This window comes from Lissotriton vulgaris, chromosome 1_1 (assembly GCF_964263255.1).
Source record: "Lissotriton vulgaris chromosome 1_1, aLisVul1.2, whole genome shotgun sequence".
In the NCBI taxonomy this organism is placed as follows: domain Eukaryota; kingdom Metazoa; phylum Chordata; class Amphibia; order Caudata; family Salamandridae; genus Lissotriton; species Lissotriton vulgaris.
This window is the reverse complement of record NC_141685.1, coordinates 63021935-63042287: the sequence shown is the minus strand read 5'-3', so window position 1 is coordinate 63042287 and position 20353 is coordinate 63021935. Positions and strand designations below refer to the sequence as shown.

Sequence of the window (20353 nt, the reverse complement as noted above, 5' to 3'; positions counted from 1 at the left end):
TGATGCGGCTGGTACACTCGGACCAGGCCGGCTTCAATCCGACTCGCAATACTGCTGGCAACATATGCAGACTAATACGGATACTAGATGGGGACCATGGAGCGAAGGGGCACGCAGTTGTCCTCTCGGTGGACATTGCTAAGCCATTTGACAGCTTGGACTGGCCCTACCTATTCTCAGTCATAAAAGCCTTCTGGCTTGGCGAGGGATATACACGCTGTACTGAAATATTATATTCGTCGGCAAGCGCCAGAGTGAGGGTTGGCAGAATTGTATCCTCTTCGTACCCAGTAGGGCGTGGTACTAGACAGGGGTGCCCATTCTCCCCGCTGCTCTTTGCCCTAGCGATGGTACCGTTAGCGGCGAGGGCCAGGATGGGGAGGGCGTTCCGGAGCTTGAGGCTCGTTGGTCAGTCACATTATATCTCATTATATGCAGAAGATCTGCTGCTGTTTTTAAGAGATGCGGGAGGCGCATTGGAGGGAGCGCGTTCCTTGTTCAGCCAATTTGGGGATATCTCTGGCCTGCGAGTAATTGGGCGAAGACAAGTGTGTTTCCAGCGGCCGGAGCGTGTTTGGGGACGCATGTTTATCATAGGCAGGAAGATCTGCTTGAAGGTAACATAGGTAGAGCTTTACGGGGGGCTTAAGGGCAGCATGCATTTCTGGGGGACTCTGCCACTGTTGGTAGCAGGCAGAGTAGTATTGTTGAAAATTGTGGCGCTCCCTTGGCTTTTATATTTCTTCCGGACCTTGCCTATACGTATACCCGTCGCACTATTACGGCAACTCTGCTCTCTGGTTGGGGGCTTTATTTGGGGAATAGGGAGGCGCCGAGTGATCCGCCTAAGAGCTGAGGGAGGCCTAGCTAGCCCTGATTTTGAATTATATTATTTAGCTGCACAGTTGCAACACCTCACCCAGGCGGTGGCGCAGGAGTTTCGAGGGCCGGAGCGAGAGACTGAGCCAGATGTTCCGCGGCATGTTCTATCGTTTGTGGTACTGCAGCAAAGGTTACGGGCTACCGATTTGCCATCTGCAGAATGTGTCCTGGGACATTGCTGGAAACGCTACCACAGCAGAGTTGGGGTACAGCGACCTTACGCCCCGGAAATACCGTTGGGCATGTGCACGGCCTTGCCACATGGCGGAAATTGGTCTGCCCTCGCGGAGTGGGAAACACTGGGACTCCAGATGGTGGGCGATCTATTTGGAGATGGTTTACTATTACCTTATAGCACATTACAGGACACCTTTGGACTCCCGCAGGGTCACTTCTTATTGCATGCAGCCTTGGTTGCCGCCATCCAGAAGCACTGGGGCACTGGCCTTTCGGAACCGCCAACGAGCGAGGCGTGTCAATGTGTAGTGATGGCAGCGGGCACGTATAAGGCGGTCACTTGTTTATATAAACGTATGCTGGGAGAGGGACTGGCACCGCTGCAGAGGCTACGTGAGCAGTGGGTGGTGGATTTAGCTAAAGAGATACCTGATGCGGCCTGGTCGCAGATACTTAAAAGGGCATGGAAGGGCACCAGGAATGCTAGATTTCAGCTGATTCAATTTTTTATATTGCACAGGGCATATCTTACGCCGGCTAAAATCAACCAATATTTCCATGTTAATACGGCTCTTTGCACCTGTTGTAGATTGGACATATTGGGACGAGATAACCGCTTTACTCTGTAATATAACGGAGCGACAGATCGCTCTGAATGGGGGGACTTGCCTGCTACATTGGTTTCCGCATACTAGCAAAACGAAGTTAACTAGCAAATTCATAGACTTGGGATTGGTGCTTGCTAAACAAGAAATTACATCCCACTGGAAAGCAGCGGCGGGTCCTAGCTATATAAGGTGGAAATCTGCATTTCTTAAGTGGGCAAAAAGCAAGAGCTCAGTTCGATTACAGCAAGCGCATAGATCCCATTTTGACAAGGCATTAGAGGCGGCGCGAGCCTGGGAGGCCGTTGTGACAGAGCTGAAAGCGACAGATCTAGAAACTGACTCAGAGGCGAGTGCATTAATGGCTGAGGGAGACCAGTAGACTAGGTATCTTGATATTGAGGCGCAGAACGTGAGGCGATTCCCGGCTTCCATAGTAGTCAGGATGCTTAATAATGTTGTTAAAATGAGGTCACCTGGGGAACCCGTACAATATGACTCAGCATTTGATCCCACTTAGCCTTAAGACAGTAGCGCCGGCAGGGGAGTGAGGGCGATTTTGGGACGGGCATCTGAGGAAGAGTAGGATGAGGCTTTGATGCAGAAGACATTAACCACAGTAGTATGGAGAATTATAGGAACTTTTGACACTGTGGTAATACTGGTATTGAGGTGTATCTGTGTCTGGGGTTGAGTTGGGATAACCTTGATTGTGTAACAATGTCACTATCTCCTTCTTCCTAATGGTCGGCCTCCATGTAAAGGCAATTGCCCATCCTCTTATTTGTTGTGGGTGTTTGAAAATGACAAATAAATAAAAAAAAATAAAAAAATGAGGGACAAAGGACAGTCTGTTGTCAAATATGACGCCCACATTTCTGACTTTGGTGACTGGCAGTGGAAGGGGCACCAAAGAAGATGGCCACCATGAAGAAGACCAATTTGGCAGTAATTTGCTGAATATCATAACCTCTGTTTTTTTCAGAGTTAAGTTTAAGGCATTTGTTGTCCATCCGACAACTGATGGCCAACATGCCTTTCTGGAAATTAAGCTGCTACTTCATCACCATCAGCGGTCAAGGTCTTCCGGCCCACCATCACAGGAGGGCTGGTGCAGCTTCTCACAGACAAGACAGTCAATGACGATGGTCTCATCAGGAAGAGTCACACTTAAACTTGTTTGACAGCGAGCCGAGGATTCACTGGCTGCAGTTGTTTGGTCCGACGAACAGGAGCTGGAACCGCTTAGTTGAATTTGACTTCCTCCCAGGTACGGTGCCCCGAGATACAGAAGAATGCTTACTGGGTTGTATTGAATATAGTTAAAGAGCATATTGGAGAGGGGCGATCTACCATCCTGATGAGACCATGGTAATTAACTGGAAAGGTCGAAACATTAACTATACAGGGACTATTTCATATAAATTATGTCTTCTAAGAATCGCCTTTGCTTAACTTGTATTGTACAAAAGTATTTACAGTCCCGTTTCTGTGTACAAAATGCGGATCGGACTGTTTTATCATCATATCACTTTCATCTTGAGCACTGCGCAGTCATCACTCAACGATTTATATATACACTTGCTGCTGAGAACACAATTAGAATTTTGGGAAATGAAAAGGCCTCATCTGAATTCTAATCATGGTAAAAATGGTGAATTAAAATCTGGCCAGGGCCTGCATATGTGATACAGACCTGTGAGATAATGAACTCATAGGCCTCTGTAGTTGTTCACAGTGCGCCTGGGAAGTGCTTCTTTGAGTCTCCGCTTGTCACTTCTGTAGCAGAATGACGTTGACACTGAGCTGCATGTTGTCTCCTACTCTGCTTTAAAGTTGGAGGACCCAGTCTGGTGTGTGGAGAATATTCACAAGGTGAGGAATCTGCAGGTAAAGGAGTAGCGACCAGAAAGAGCGTTACCAAAGGCAAGTAACTGGTGTGTTATGTTTTCCTGCTGTTGTATATTATCTCATTTTGGGTGGTGAACTCCGCAGGCGGAGTTTTCCGTACTACGCGGAGCTCACGTAGTTCCTAAAAACTCCGCTCCGTGGAACGTAGGAAGGTTTTTTTCAACGATAAAACACTCTTCAACGTTATGTGCGGGAGCGAGGAAAATCCACCTCCTGATGAGATTTTTCCTTGCTCGCGCTCGCCATGGTCTAGTAGGCGAGCAAAATCAACCACCTGGCGAGATTTCTCAAAGCGGGTCGTCGGAATTCTCAATGCAAGTGGTCGTGGCCGGTCACACCACTCGCATTGAGAAACCTTCCTTCGCATTCACAAAGCTGCCGCTTGAGTAGAAGCAGCTGCACCCTCTTGTGCTGCACATGGTGCCTTTCGCAATTATTTTTATAGGGCGGGACAAACACCAGGAGGTCAAAATCGTCACGAACGCCATGACCCTTACACACTACGATGCTTGCGGAAATCTGCGCAGACCGCCAGAGTTTTTGGGTCACTTTGCGGAGTTCTTCATTGAGGAACTCCGCATAGGCTTAATCTTACCATGAAAATATAGATATCAGTCATATGTTAAGAAACAAGAGTGAGTGGAAACCTTTTGGGTGGAGTAAAATTGAAGACATTAATATTGTCAATTGGTTTGGCAATTAGTTGATTTTTGCAAGCACTAACACTTCTCTGTGTCAAGTAAAGACCTTAAGAGTTTTGTAACTTTCAGATACTCAAATTGTGGATTCGGTTGAAATAAAAAAAAAATCCAGGCCTGAAATTTCTTTGGAGGTTGCATGCGGGCAGCCTAAGTTATCCTGCAAGAGGTTCTTGATGAATCCTATTGCAACTACAATATGTGTTGTCTCATGTAAAGTCAGGTTGTTAGAAGCTTTTCTGCAACTCAAGATACGCTTTACTTTTCACCTGGTGTGGATGCATTTCTCATGTTTAGTGAGATCTCCTTTCTGAGCATAACATTTCTGGCTTTCCCCTCCTGTATAAGGCTTTAGTCCAGTGTGAATTCTCTCATGTGAAGTGACATTGTATTCGAGACTAAACCTTATCTGACATTCAGAACACACATGAGGCTTTTTCCTCCCATGTGAGTTCGCTCATGTCAAGTGAGAAGTAATTTGTAACCAAAACTTTGCTTGCATTTCGAGCACTCATAAGGTTTTTCCCCAGAGTGAGATCGCGCATAAAGCATAACACTATCTTTCAGATTCAAGCTTTTATGGCATAAGGATTTTCTCCAGTGTGGAGTTTCTCATGGTGAGATAGCGTTTTTCTCTGCAGCTTTTCTGGCATTCAGAGCACTCATAAGGTTTTTCATCAGTATGGAGTTGCTTATGGTTAGTGAGGCTGTGCCAATCAAATAGGAATTTATGGCATTCACAGCATAGGTAATGTTTTTCCCCTGTGTGCGTCTGCTCACGTAGAGTGAGATTGCGTTTAAAATTGATGCTTTTCTGGCATTCGGAGCACTGAATTATTTTGATGGTGTGTTTTCTTATGGCGCTTGTAACCATCTCTACCTCTGAATCTTTTCTGACATTTAGAACACTGATAATTTTTTTTCTCTAGTGTGGATTCTCACATGTTCAGTGAGATTAGATTTAAGGCGGAAACATTTTTGTCATTCGGAGCATTGATAAGGCTTTTCTCCAGTGTGGATTCTTATATGGTTAGTGAGACTGCCTTTTTCACTGAAACATTTCAGGCATTCAGAGCACTGATAAGGTTTTTCCCGAGTATGGATTCTTATATGCTGAGTGAGACTGATTTTTCCACTGAAACATTTGTGGCATTCAGAGCACTGATAAGGTTTTTCCCCAGTGTGGGTTCTAATATGCTGAGTGAGATTGCTTGTTTGGCTGAAACATTTCAGGCATTCAGAGCACTGATAAGGTTTTTCCCAGTGTGGGTTCTTATATGCTTAGCGAGATCGAATCTGTTTATGAAACATTTCTGACATTCAGAGCACTGATAAGGTGGTTCCCCTGTGTGGGCTTTTATATGCACAGTAAGAAAGCGTTTTTCACTGAAACATTTCTGGCATTCAGAGCACTGATAAGGTTTTTCCCCAGTATGGAATCTCACATGTGCAGTTAGATGTGATTTACGTCTGAAATGTTTTGGGCATTCAGAGCACTGATAAGGTTTTTCCCCAGTGTGGGTCCTTGTATGTAGAGTGAGTCCACTTTTGTCACTGAAACATTTCTGGCATTCAGAGCACTGATATGGTTGTTCCACAGAATGAGTTATTGCATGTCGAGAAAGGCTTTGTTTGTTACAAAACATTTTCTGGCAATCAGAGCACTGATAAGGTTTTTCCCCAGTGTGGAATCTCAAATGTGCAGTTAGATGTGATTTACGGTTGAAATGTTTTGGGCATTCAGAGCACTGATAAGGTTGTTCCCCAGTGTGGAATCTCAAATGTGCAGTTAGAAGTGATTTACGGTTGAAATGTTTTGGGCATTCAGAGCACTGATAAGGTTTTTCCCCAGTGTGGAATCTCAAATGTGCAGTTAGAAGTGATCTAAGTCTGAAATGTTTGGGGCATTCAGAACACTGATAAGGGTTTTCCCCAGTGTGGATTCTTGTATGTTCAGTGAGTCTGATTTTGTAACTGAAACATTTCGGGCATTCAGAGCACTGAAAAGGTTTATACCCAGTGTGGGTTCTTATATGCCGAGTGAGACTGCTTTGGTCACTGAAACAATTCTGGCATTCAGAGCACTGAAAAGATTTTTCCCCAGTGTGGGTTCTTATATGCCGCGTGAGACTGCTTTGGTCACTGAAACATTTCTGGCATTCAGAACACTGATAATATTTTTCTCCAGTGTGGGTCCTTGTATGTAGAGTGAGTCCTCTTTTGTCACTGAAACATTTCTGCATTCTGAGCACGGGTAAGGTTTTTCCACAGAGTGAGTTAATGCATGTTGAGATAGGCTCGGTTTGTTACAAAACCTCTTCTGGCATTCAGAGCACTGATAAGGTTTTTCTCCAGAGTGGAATCTCATATGTTCAGTGAGTTTAGATTTACGGCAGAAACTTTTTTGGCATTCAGAGCACTGGTAAGGTTTTTCCACAGAGTGGGTTAATGCATGTTCATATAGACTCGGTTTGACTCTAAACCTTTTCTGGCACTCAGAGCACTGATAAGGTTTTTCCCCAGTGTGGATTCGCATATGCTCAGTGAGATAAGATTTACGCCTGAAGCTTTTTTGGCATACTTTACACGGAGAGTGGTTTTCTCCAGTGTGGATTCTCATATGGTCAATGAGATAAGATTTACGCCTGAAACTTTTTTGGCATACTTTGCACTGAGAGTGGATTCCCCCAGTGTGCATTCTGTCAAATTCTGTGAGATAAGATTTATGGCTGTTTCTTTTTTGGCACTGTTTTATTCTCCTGTTCATAAATGTGCAGTACAATATTACTATATGCAGATATTAAGGATGTACTTTGCCAGGAACTTTCCTGGTAGTTATATGGGTTGTTTTACATATAATGTTATGCAGCACTTGGTACCTTCCTACTCCCCTCCCTTTCCTCCCCCTGTGGTATGTTCCTTGTCCCTGAAGGCTGCTTTAGAATGTTGACAGTGAGGGCATGCTGAGTTGAAGAGAGCGACGTTATAGGTGTCCTGATAAGCTATCCTGATGGCACTGTGGAGGAATAAAGAAGAAGTTATCCAGCTACCTGTCTGATATCTTTTTAACAGGCACCTGTAACTTTTTTCCCAAATGAGGTTATTTTGCCTTCATTGAGGTGTTTTTGAACACTGAATTTGTTCTCACAGTCCGTGTTTTTATAAGGTGTATACCTAGAGTTAATATCTCTATGATTCGTTTTCCCTTGCTTATATGCCACGGTAAGAGGGAACCCGATTTTAGAGTCAGGCTTGGTTAGATAATGTTCAGCAATTATCTCTAAAAGAAATTGTGTATAATCTTCTTAACACTTGAATTGAGCAAAATATGTCTGGAAGCAGCCCTGTAACACCTGCTGAAATGTTTGTAGCGGATAATAGTCTTTTGGTTATAGCCTCTCCGGCAGCAACTTATTTTGTGACTGAAGATTTTCTCAAATCTATTTGTATAGGTTCTTAACAATGGAGTGATAAGGTGTTAGTCTGATATTTAATAATTAAACTGATAAGTACCTTTTTGCACTGACGTAATGGCAGTAACTGAGGGCGTTAGAACGTGCACAGTACTATTGTGGCTCACCAGTCGCAGAACATCTGTTCCTTTTACCCTTTCTTTGTTTGGTGTAAGGTTAAAGTTTGTAGTTCTGAAGACGAGGATGTATTTACATTACCTATAGCGCAACTGTGCTCATTTAATCCATTTTTATCTTTAACAGTTTTACATATCACTCACGCACAGCAGATAATGTTGAGGCGATTTACATAGAATTACAGAACAGTACCCAATAAAACGGAAACAATCTGAGATGGTCATGAACACAATAAAGTTGTGAATTTTTAAGGTTTTCGCAAGAGTGAGCAGAGTGGGTCGAGGTGTTATATCCCGAGGCAGATAGTCTCAAACTTGCGTAACTGGTTAAAACGGTTGTTGAACAAAGGTGATTTTCCAATTTTTCGGTTGTTAACGTGTCAGCTTCGGAGTCTTCTTTCTGCCTCTTTTCTTTGATGGTCTGCAGAAGAAACCTTTTGTTATAACTTTCTTTTATGCAGTGTGTGCTTCCTCTCTGAAATTACATGATGCTTTAGATGAAGGTTATTCTGTGCACAGATATGGCTTTGCTCTGAGTTAATGAAATGCTAAATTAGAGACTTCACTTACAGTATAGTACTTTCCTCAGCTCCCACTTCCTCGCCACACCTAGATTTTGGAAATTGTTTAAACGTAGAAGGCTGGATGTCCTTCAGTTTTTCAAAATAATCCTTCTTATGGCACTGACATTCAGTTGCTTAGTGCTAAATCTTTCTTTCTTCGTCGGTAATTTCAATCACCTATAGTATTCAAATTAAATAGTTAATACATGAAAATTTCCAAAAATATAATTTACATGCCAAATCAATGCAGAGTTGCAGAATTTTGAAAATGTTGAGCTGTTCTTCAGACAGAGCAGAGCGTAGAATGGTAGCCTGAGAGTACTTGGATGTAGGAGTGAGGAATTGTAGAATATTCAACATTTTATTAAGCTCACAAAGGATACATGCACCCAAGGACTTGTAACATTGAATCACACAGGCAGAAATTAAAGTCATATGCACTGGCACCAAACAGATATTTAAAAAAGGATACTATTCATTAATTTTTAATCTAGATTTCTGGGGCGGGAATTTCCCCTCCATGGACAACAGGCACTTTTCACCTGCCCTGAGTTACCACCAACTTGTATCTGGTATCCTGACTTTTGAGTTTGGCCTCTGCCGCACACAAATCTATTGTGTGCTGCGAGGACTATGCCTAGACCTATCCCTCAACTATGGTCCAGAGTATGAATAGAGGGCAATGAAATTAAGGCGTACTTTCATGTGTTCATTTTATTCCACCTGATTATCAGTTGTTAGGTTTTTCTGCACCTGGATTTACTGGGTGCAGAAAAACCGGACACCATTTTCGTCCAGACCGGAAAATTAGACTGAAAAGACGCACAAGACTCTGGGTGCAGCAGAAGCAGCCAAGACTTATGCTGTTTTTTTTACTAACTGGGGGAAACTCACAATTCTTCCCCTAGTTAGACATTTCTTTACCCTTCCCTCCCCTGCTTCACCCATTGCCCCCAACCAACCACATGCATATATCTACCACCTGCTTAAATCAAGTGGTAAATAAAAGCCCAAAAACATTATGAAATAATGAATGGCATGCGGTTTAACAGGCAGAAGAATCTGTTCCTTGTGCCAACTCGACAGTCAATGGCGTCAAACTGGTAATTGCAAATTACTGGGATAAATCTACCACAAAACAATTACATGAGATTTTGCTGCCACCCCAGTATTGTGCAACTTCTAACAAGGGACTATGAGAGGTCTTGGACCGGTCCTGTGACCTGGAGGGTCACACCAAGTGTGCCCTTATTTAAGGACTGTCATGGGTTTACCAGATAGAGCGGTGGTGGAAATAGACCCTGTTGTAAGGATCAATAGCCTGATGAGATCTTTGCATCATGGTCAGTGTAGTGGCTTCCTACTGACACACCTATGTAATGCTCCATTTCTATGTCTGTGCCCAGACTTTGCGCTAACATCAAGTGTGTTTTTAGGGTGTTGGTGCGCGTAGAATAAATGCAATGTGAAAGTGCCACAGAGTAAACAGCATCTCCTGCCTGCCAGTTGTGTATGCAAGTGGGACCATCTATCCCTCTTTTATACCCTAGTTCAAAGTCCTCTGATACCAAGGAATAAAGTGCTCTACAAAGTACTCAGGTGCCTGCTGTGACACCAGGGATGATGTCAGCCTATCTAAGTTGAGGGGACATCACCTGCAGGCTGAATTACTTCATGGAGTAGCTGTGTACCTGTCCTGAAGAGCCTACAAGTCTGCCTAGAAGCCTGCCTGTCTGGTAAGAAAGGGAAGGGAGGACAAGGCTGTCCTGGAAACAGCAAGGTCTGACACATCCTCGTTATCTGTAGGGCGGGCCGGAAAGCAATCCAGCAGGACCAGCTAGTCTGAGGGACTTCCCGCCCCGCCAAGACTCTCCTAACAGTTCAAGAAAGAAAATAAAACTCTACGACAAAGTGATTGTTGAGGCCCAGTAGGATTCAGACTGCCTGAAAATAAAGGTGTCTCCCGGAGGACCAAAGAACGTCTGAGGTGGCGGTCATCCCAAAAAGGACGAACCAGCAACTGAGTGTGGGTCTTATAGACCTATCTAACCGCTTAACATTGAGACTAAGGTCCTTGCGAACGCCCTGGCGATCTTCCTGCGGACAGTAATTGCAACAGTGGTTCATCCTGATCAATCGGGCTTTATGCCACACCAGGGAATGCGCTTAAATCTCCGACACCTTAATGGAGTACCATATGCAATAGGGGATTCCTTTGCTGAACCAGTGGCGCTGCTGTTAAGCTCTTGTATGCGGCCCCTCTAGCGAGCATGTGCCTCAATAATACAGTCTACCGAGTCTTTGCCTTCCGACAGGGATGTTCCTTGTCTCCTATGCTCTTCACACATGTTTGGGTTCACTAAGACCTCTCATATTGGGTATTCCAGTTAATCAGGAGAGGGATGTGAGAATCTCCATCGACTCAGACGTTTTGTTATATGACACATAGCCAGCCTTCTCGAGTGAACGAATCCTACACATTTTTCACATACTTGGAGATTATTCAGGAGATAATATCAACTGGAAGAAGTCCTTAACATTCCTGCTGGTGGCAGGGACCCTGCGGCTGCCCTCTAGGTGCACAGTTAGGGTGGCACTACATGGCTTTAAATATTTGGTTGTGTTCATTACAAGAGAGCACAGGCAGGAACACACTCCCGAAATTAGACAGTCTTCGCTGGGATCCCCCACACTTGCGGGCGCTCCCGCTCTCCTTACTGCGCTGGGTGGCCCTATTTAAATTGATGACCCTTCAGGGTCTCCTGTACATTGTGCAAAAAATGTCCTTTAAGATCCCACCAGACATTTTTTTTTCAAAAGGTAGTCTGAGAACTTCGGCTCCTGTTGTGGGATGGTGGCACGTCACGCTGAGTAAGTTACAGAGGGGAGTTTATTAAGGTGGAAATAAACTCCACCGTATGATGGTGATCTCTTAAGTGCAGTGGGAGGATTGCAGGGCTTCACAAAATGAGGATTGATTAGCTTAGAGCGGCCGGGCGATGTGTGAGGGGACAGGCGCTTGTGTCCTTCACGATCTACAACAAAAGTATAAATTAGGTGACTAAAAATAGTTCTGGCATTTGCAGGTGGCCACGCTCTGCAAAGTCACATCCGGGAAGGGGGGCAGTTGCCTGATGCATCCCTACTGGAGGACCTGCTGCTCACTAATCCCGGACCGAAAAAGCAATCTCAACCATTTATAGGAAGTTGATCTACAATTCTCTGGATGCCTTGGGGACACGGAGAGCTGTGTGGGAGAGGGATCTAGGCACGCTTGGCGATGGCAATTGGTTTGAGGCCATTCAGGGTGTCAGGAAGTTGGCAATTAGAACTCGTTTTTGTCTAATTTAACTGCAGATACTGATACTGCCAAATCAATTACCCTGTTTACATTAAAGGGCACCTTGAACTCAGAGCTCAACAACAGACTCGATTGAATAAATGACCAGCACACTGCTTATCTTGCCAAGACACAGGTACTTTGTAAATCTCTTTTTATTGAACAAGTGCTCAATCGATAGTGTTGACACCGAAAATACGGTGCACATTAGTGAGAGTGATTAGACCAAAAACATAAAGTCTGCGAATATAGAGTGAGTAACATAGCCAAGGTTCTGGAGGTCGCTGGGCTGCAAGACGACTTGCCTTTTGGTTCTGGATCACCCAGGGATGCAGACAGGCCAGTAGGACTGGGATCAAGACAATAGTTCTCTACAGATCCTCACCAGCAGAGAAGGCTGCAGTGCCCTTAGGCCGCCAAGAACTGAAATTCCTCCTGTTGTACCTTGCGCCTAAAAGGGGGTGAGGACAGGAAGATTGCTTTCTCCCTCTAACAGGAGAGGCTGGGGTCGCATTACAAAGGCGGCAAGGCCTTTGAAAATCCTTGCCACAAATGGCTCTTCCTGACCAGGGGGAGGTGTGAGCACCACCACCCAGGAAAGGCATCGTTATCGACCTCAAAGTGCACAGGCACTCTCTCCATGAGGACACAACACACTCTGGTGGTAGCAGGCTGGCTCAGGCCAGTCGGTGACCACACTAAGGATTGGTAGATTTTAGGGGACCCCTCTATGGGGTACTCTGTGTGCAATTTTTAATAAATCCGACACTGCAATCAGCGCAGGTATATTTCCTAGCACAGCGAAAACTCTACAGCAGGTCTTGCTCATAGTCCTTCTACTGTGACTGCCACTACTGAAAATTAACCTTGAATTGTTAAACCAGGGCCAGGATCTGGACAGGAGCCAATGAACAGGAGGGCAACTCACCAGATAATAGAAGTCTTCTGTCTTCACACTCACTCAGAGAGAACAATCCCATTCCATGTATTGCATGAGAAAGAGACCACAACCCTCAGTGAAACACTCACCTCTCGGATGTGATTCGTTAATAAGAATAAAATTAACATAACGCGTCCCTGGGGACCCCACAGATACACCGTTCCTACCAGTTCCATAAATTCTTGGGGTCCCGCAGGTAAACCTAACAGTGCTACAAAGGCTTAAGCGCCCTACAGGAAAATTTTTGCTAGCCCAGTGCTACAAATGCTATGTGCTCACTGCAGCAAGACTGGGCGCTCTAGGGGCGCAATTAGGTTGCTTGGCATTCATCTACCCTTAGCTACGCCACGTGATGTAGGCAGTAGATCAGAAGTAGCTCTCACTATTGAAAAGGTGAAGACCCTGGTTTAACACAAACGCAGACATGCGGTTCGGCTCTACCAGGACATGTAGTAAACTATTCATTTATGTATATGTAGGATTAGATTGCAGTGCAGGTTAATTCTTATTTCACTATTTTCCGCACACAACATACAACATAGATTCCTCACGAGCGTCCCCTGATGAATGGAGAACCCCCAAAATGAATTGGGCAGACTACATTTTAATTTAATTGAGGAACAGTGGATTTTGAAACTGATTCTATGAGAATAAATACGCCTTAACTGGAATACAGGTGCATTTGCTTCCAAGGGAAGGAGACATTGATGCACTTTTACGGGAACAAGCTGTGGAGCAGGAGACACAGACCAGATCTAGTCTGGCGCTATATAAACAACTCTAGCCAAATACATCTCCCTTCTGGCACGCGATGAGTGGATTACATAAACACTACAATAATGAATGAAAAATACATGGCATGTATAGACAAGGTTTGCTATGTAACCTCTGGACTCCTGTAATCCTAAACAAACACCAGTAATCAGACACTAGGGACATCACCTGAAGCGCCTAAGATTCTCCTTTTGTTTGGTATCTTGTTTTTGGAAGGTGGGTTTTTAGGATAAGCTATTTTTAGGTGTCTTCTTTTATTCCAGGATGGGGACTAGTTTTAGCATTGCCAGCTTTTATACTCTGCATACCAATGCAGTACGTAAAATACAGCCTGCATACCACAATCCATGGCTGTATCCCATAGAACATATTTACCTTTTAACAAAAAGGACCCAGGGCCTACTGGACTTTATTCAGTTAACCAGACGCATCTCCTAGTCGATTGACATTAGTTATAGGACTCAGCGTGAAGGAACAATTGGTGAAATGCCACACAGTAGCCAACAATCTAGCACCTAAAAAAAAGAGTGCAATAAAGGTGTCTGGTCTCTGTCGCAAGGGTTGGTAGTTAAATGCCACTCTAGATTTTTACATAGTGACTTTTCCGGGCTCAGCTCTGTAGGATACCAAAGGGCGCGTGTCCTGTGTTGATTATTAGAATGCGTTCTAAAAGGAGCAATGTTATCAAAGGCAGAATTTAAAGCCTTACACTAGTCCGCTAAGGTGTGGTTTATGTCTTGTTCCTTTGAGGTTACAGAGAAATCCAATTTTTCAGCGATAGCAGTAATGCGCTGCCATTGACAAGAGAGTCTTTTGCTCAGGTCTTGTTTCTCAGGCAACCCAGCTTTAGGTATTTGAAAGAAGAGTAATGAGTGGTCAGTCCACGTCAAAGGCATGGGCTTCACAAGTTAGTGCAGTAGAGGTGGTGAACATTAAGTCCAAGATTGTGGCGCGCCGAGTGAGTAGGGCCTGTAATCTTTTGTTGAGTCCTCAAGTCTTTAAGTCTGATAACAGTTTTGCTACTTCCATATCTAAAAAATCTTCTCCATGATAATTAAAATCCCCAAGCAGGAGAAATGTTTGTGATGACTACACATAAGTCGCTAAATAAAAAAAACAGGTTCCAAACAACTAGTCTGCTAATTTGCCCCTACAGCTCTGGATGTGGGGCTTGAAAGACTTACTCTGCTCAATCGGGGGAGTCCTGCTGCAGACCGGGATGTCAAAAAGATACTGCACAGTCTATAAAAAAAACAAAGATGGTATATACAATAAAAACAGAAGCAGACAAGTTTATGTCTTTAAGAGTATTAAGAAGTACTAATGCTCTGTTTTCACTTGCCTGCAAGGTCCGCTGTGTATTCCTTATATATTTCTCTGAGAGAAAGCACGAGTGACTGAGCGAAAGGGCTATAGATTTGTTACCACAATTCCTGGAGGGAGACGGGGAAGTCATGTTTGGTGGCTGCCAAAACCATTTTCTACCTTTCTAGGTTTAGGGATGCTTATAGTTTTGTTGCTTGCAGTTGCATTATTTTTCTGCTTTACTGAGTGTGTTATACTCATTTTTTTCCTGCACTTGTACTTTGAGGGGATGTTCCTGCCCGGGTGGCCATTTTGTTCGGCCACACTCTCCCTCCGGGAAGCGCTCTAGTCGCTGCAAGCGTCCTGCCTAACTCCTACTCAATGGCCTCAGATCGGACGTGTGCAGCTCGCTTAATCTTCCCAATGGCCCCCAGCGCCGGGATGCCTCCGGGTAGCTGTGCGCTTTACAAATACTGGATTTACTAGTTACTATTTATTTTACGCAATGTTTCTTACTGAAACACGGCTGCACATGAGCTCTGGCCCTGATGTAGCTGCAGCTTTACTGTTTAACTATGCTATAGTCAGGAAAGACAGGGACTCCAAGACAGGTGGTGGCATTGCTATCATTTATAAAAAGTCCTACATGTGCAAATTTGAAGACCTGCCATTTACGAGCTGTGAGGCAGCTTTATTTAAGCTTGCCCTAACCCCTAAGTTCACCTTCTCAGGCTTACTAGATGTCGTTCCCCTGGGCCATCCGGTCCATGGGCTTCATCCTTTCCTGACCTAATAACCCCTTTTCTCTTAAATGCCACCAACTTCTCCATCTTGGGCGACCTTAACTTACGCTTGGATGACTGTGCATGTACTAATAGCGCTTCTTTTATCTGGCAGCATTGAATATCGCACTTTGCAACTCCGGTCCCATTCATGTGGCCGGCCACCTACTCGACCCTATTTTCTCCAGTTTATCCAACACTCAAAGCCCACCAGCTCTTCCTTTATGTTGGTCTGATCACTTTGCGATCGGCTTGCGTTTCGAGATCTCAGTGAACTCACCTGTAGCCGCATCTAGCATCAGGAAACCAACTATGAACTGGGGAAAAACTGGACATTGAAGCTCTCAATAAGATTCTGTCTTCCAACGCTCCTATCACAAACCAAATGTCTGTCACTCTTTCGGGTGTCGTCCAAAAGTGGCTTTTACATGCCATTAATACCGGTCTTCCTCCCTCTATTAAGAAGGTGAACAACCACCGCCCCCTTGCCCCTTGGTTCACTGAGAATTTAAAAACAGAGAAAACCAAATGCAAAGCTTTGGAAGGACGCTGAAGTAGGAACTATGCGCCTGACAACAAACTCGCATATAAAAGGGAAAAAAGAGAATACCACACTCTCTGTAAGTCAGCTTGTGCTGAATATGTCTCCTCGACCATCTCTAGTGCGCTGAATTGTTCCAAGACATTATTTAAAATAGTCAAAGAACTTTTTGGATCGGAAACTCAATCTACTCCCCCTTCCCTGAATGGTTTATAATGTGAAGACGTGGAGAAATTCTTCCTCCATAAAGTGGAGAAAATATACTCTGAACTGAAGGGCATAAACCCAGGTACCCCCCTTCAGCAAGCACCTACATCCCCCTCAAGCAGCCAGAACCATCTCTCACAGAGACAACAGGATCGCTGAATCCACTAACAAACTGGAAACGTGGTCTCCTTTAGATATGAACTCCTTTATACAACTCATAGCCAGTATTACATCTGGCTCACCCTGTGACCCTCTTCCAATCTCGGTGCTCCAGCAGCTTGAGTCGCTTTCACTCACAACAATCATGGAACTCTTGAATGCCACAATACAGGAGGCAATGGTTCCCCCAGAGTGGAAACACGCAATGGTGCTTCCTCTTCTGAAGAAGGCTAACTACCGGCCTATTTTATTGCTCCCTGCAAAAAGAACAATGGATGGACAGAATGCAGAACAATGTCATAGATTCACCCCAGTACAGCGATCTGGGCCTGAATCCATCGTTTTTTTCCTCACTATCCCATTCCAGTTTTGACCCAGCCATATGGAAATCAGTCTTGACCCTGCACCCAATGGGAACAGTCTAGCCCGAACTCCCAGGCCAGGTCCTCCCTGGACTTGTAACAAGCATCCTATGACCGGTTTCGAGCTTTCAACCCTCGTCAGCCAGGATAGCTTGACTCCAGCGGCATGGAGAGCACGGGACCCACGTCTGGGTATACCTGTCCCACTCGGGTGACAAATGGAAAAACAACAATTCATGGACATAATGCAGAACAATATCATACATTTACCATAGTACAACGATCTGGGCCTAAATCCATAGTTTTTTTGCTCACCATGCCATTCCAGCTTTGATCCAGCAATATGCAAATCAGTCTTGACCCTGCACCCAATGGGAAAAGTCGAGCACGAACTGCCAGGCCAGGACCTCCCTGGAATGGAAACAAGCATCCTAGGACCGGTGTCAGGCTTACAGCCCTTATCAGCCAAGATAGCTTGACTCCAGTGGCATGGAGAGCACGGGACCCACGTCTCGGTATACCCGTCACACTCGGGGTGACAAATGCAAAAAGAACAATTGATGGACAGAATGCACAACAATGTCATACATTCACCCCAGTACAGCGATCTGGGCCTAAATCCATTGTTTTTTTGCTCACCATGCCATTCCAGTTTGGACCCAGCCATATGTAAATTCGTCTTGACCCTGCAACCAATGGGAACCGTCCAGCCCGAACTGCCAGGCCGGTCCTCCCTGTACTGGAAACAAGCATCCTAGGACCGGTTTCTGGCTTTCAGCCCCCATCAGCCAGGATAGCTGGACTCCAGTGGCATGGAGAGCAAGGGACCCATGTTTGGGCATACCCGTCCCACTTGGGGTGACAAATGCAAAAAGAACAATTGATGGACAAAATGCATAACAATGTCTTACATTCACCCCAGTACAGCTATATGTGCCTAAATTCATTGTTTTTTTGCTCACCATCCCATCCCAGTTTAGATCCAGCCATATGCAAATCAGTCTTGACCCTGCACCAAATGGGAACAGTTCCGTTCTGAATTCCGTCCATCAATTGTGTGTCTTTTGCTTTCTCGCCCTAAGTGCGCCAGGTATGCCCAGAAGCGGGTCCCGGGCTCACTGTGCCACTGAAATCAAGCTATCCTGGCTGATGGGGGTTGAAAGCCCAAAACCGGTCCTAGGATGCTTGTTTCTGGTCCAGGGAGAACCTGGCTTGGCCTCCCATGAGGCACAGGGTCAAAACTGATTTGCATATGGCCAGGTCTCAACTGGGGTGGCATGGTGAGCAAAAGAATGATGGATTTAACCCAGATCTCTTGACTGGGGGTGAATGTTTTGATTTGTTCTGCATTCCGTCCATCAATTGTGTGTCTTTTGCTTTCTCGCCCTAAGTGCGCCGGTAGTATGCCTAGGCGTGGGTCCAAGGCTCAATGTGCCACTGGAATCAACCTATCCTGGCTGATGGGGTTTGAAAGTCCGAAACTGGTCCTAGGATGCATGTTTCCGGTCCAGGGAGGACCTGGCTTGGCAGTTCAGACTGGACTGTTCCCATGAGGCACAGGGTCAAGACTGATTTGTATATGGCCAGGTCTAAACTGGGGTGGCATGGTGAGCAAAAGAATGATGGATTTAACCCAGATCTCTTGACAGGGGGTGAATGTTTTGATTTGTTCTGCATTTCGTCCATCAATTGTGTGTCTTTGTTTTTTATTTCATTGCTCCTGGCCTTCCTGAAAATCCCAGAAAGACACATTAATTCACAGCTATCTCAGTTTGTCGAGTCACACCATTTTGTACACTCATCTCAGTCGGGCTTTAGAGCCAGCTTCTCAACTGAAACTACCCTTCTTGGAGTTATGGAAAGGCTGCAACACCGTTTAGATTCTGGAGACACGATGGCCCTCATATTACTTGATTTGAGAGCAGCATTCGACACGGTGTCTGACACCGTGTTAGTGAAAGCCTTACGATCTTTGGGTGTTACCAGGCCGGCACTCAACTGGCTTATCTCTTTTCTCGCCAACTGAAGGTTCCAGGTCTTCGCCCCAACGGCCAGTTCTGTTACTCATTCCTCTCCCTGCGGGGAACCCTATGGCTCCATTCTTAGCCCTTTGTTATTTAACGTGAGTGTCAGACCTCTGGCTGGCATTGCAGAGGAGGCGGGCTGACCCAGTTCTCCTATGCTGACGACACCCAGATAGTCTTCTCTCTCTCTATGGAGAGGGTGTCTGAGATATCTGCTCTCCAGATGGGGTTTAGTAAAATTGCATACTGGATGCAGGCCAATTTTCTCAAACTCAATGGAGAGAAAACGAAGGTCCTGATTTTGGGGAAGAATAAAGATCTTTGGGGTCCCCAAAACTGGCCTACTGAAATGGGTGTTCTTCCTCAGCCCTACCGCCAAGATCGCAATTCAGATTTTGATAAGAATAGCCCGGGCTGTTTTCAGCCAAAGTAACAAAGCTAGTAAAAGATTTTAATGACCAGGTATTGTCCTGTGTCGATTACCTATATCTGACGGATGATGACCTCTTGGAACATCTGACAAGAGTAAATCGCATAATTCTGGAGTTTGCTCACATGGGCTACAAATACTTTGAGAAAATCAAAGATTGCCCACCTCAATATCATTTTTCTGCGCTGGGGAGATGGCTACGTCTCTCTTCGGCACCGGAGCGAGGGATCACTCTAGCTTTATCCACAGCTCACAATGACTCTGGTTAAAGGCAAATACAGAACCGTGACTGGCGCCTAGACTCCGAAAAAACCACAGAACACTACATGTGGTAGAAATATGCTCTGGCTACTGAAATACCTCAATGGACTGAGAGCGCCTGGGCACGAGAGACCCCCGGCAGTGGCAGGGCTCACCTTTGGAAGGCAGTGAGTAGGGGACAGAATTATCCAAACCCTGACTAACACAGAGGCATGCACCCTTCTACCCATGAAGCTGAGCCGGGTTACAAGGTGCCAAGTGCTCCGATGAGGCGCTGTGTTAGACATAAGTCGTGAAGTCTCCCCTCCCCCGCGTCGCGGCCTCCCTTTCCTTGGCGATACAGAGACAGGCTTGCCCTATTTAAACTCCAAATATACTTCTTTTTACATAATTATATTTTCATTTTATATAATGAAAACATAGCTGAAATAACACCTGTACTTCACTTGATAACTCATCCCCGATTCTCCTGCACGTAGAAGCATGATCACAGTGCATGCACTCTTCAGCAATCACCATCACTGGGAAGAGATCGGCTCAACCAATCAGCACGTGCTCTTCAGCCATCACTGTGAAGAGATTGGCTCAACCCATCAGCATGCTTAGAATGCTGCCACTAATACTGTCATTTGTCTGCATTATAGGCCCTGTGAGAGTGAGAAGTATGGACATCGACCGGAAAGTAAGAGTGTGCCTATCTGGGTGTGGTATGATGAGGGAGAAAGGATATAAACTTGTTTTTAACATGCCGTCTGGCATTAACAGTTGTTAATTGTCTGTCCCCTCGTTGCATTCCCTCGCCT

At 45.1% G+C, this 20353-nt stretch overlaps 1 protein-coding gene and 1 pseudogene across 1 annotated transcript in view; one reads left to right on the top strand and one right to left on the bottom strand.

Annotated features, from left to right (window-relative positions):
- The window catches only part of LOC147737284 (uncharacterized), a 1685245-nt gene that overhangs the window by 1539761 nt on the left and 125131 nt on the right, over nt 1-20353 (top strand). The gene's annotated exons all lie outside the window — the stretch shown is intronic.
- Nucleotides 5174-7040, bottom strand: LOC147737286 (uncharacterized; annotated as a pseudogene).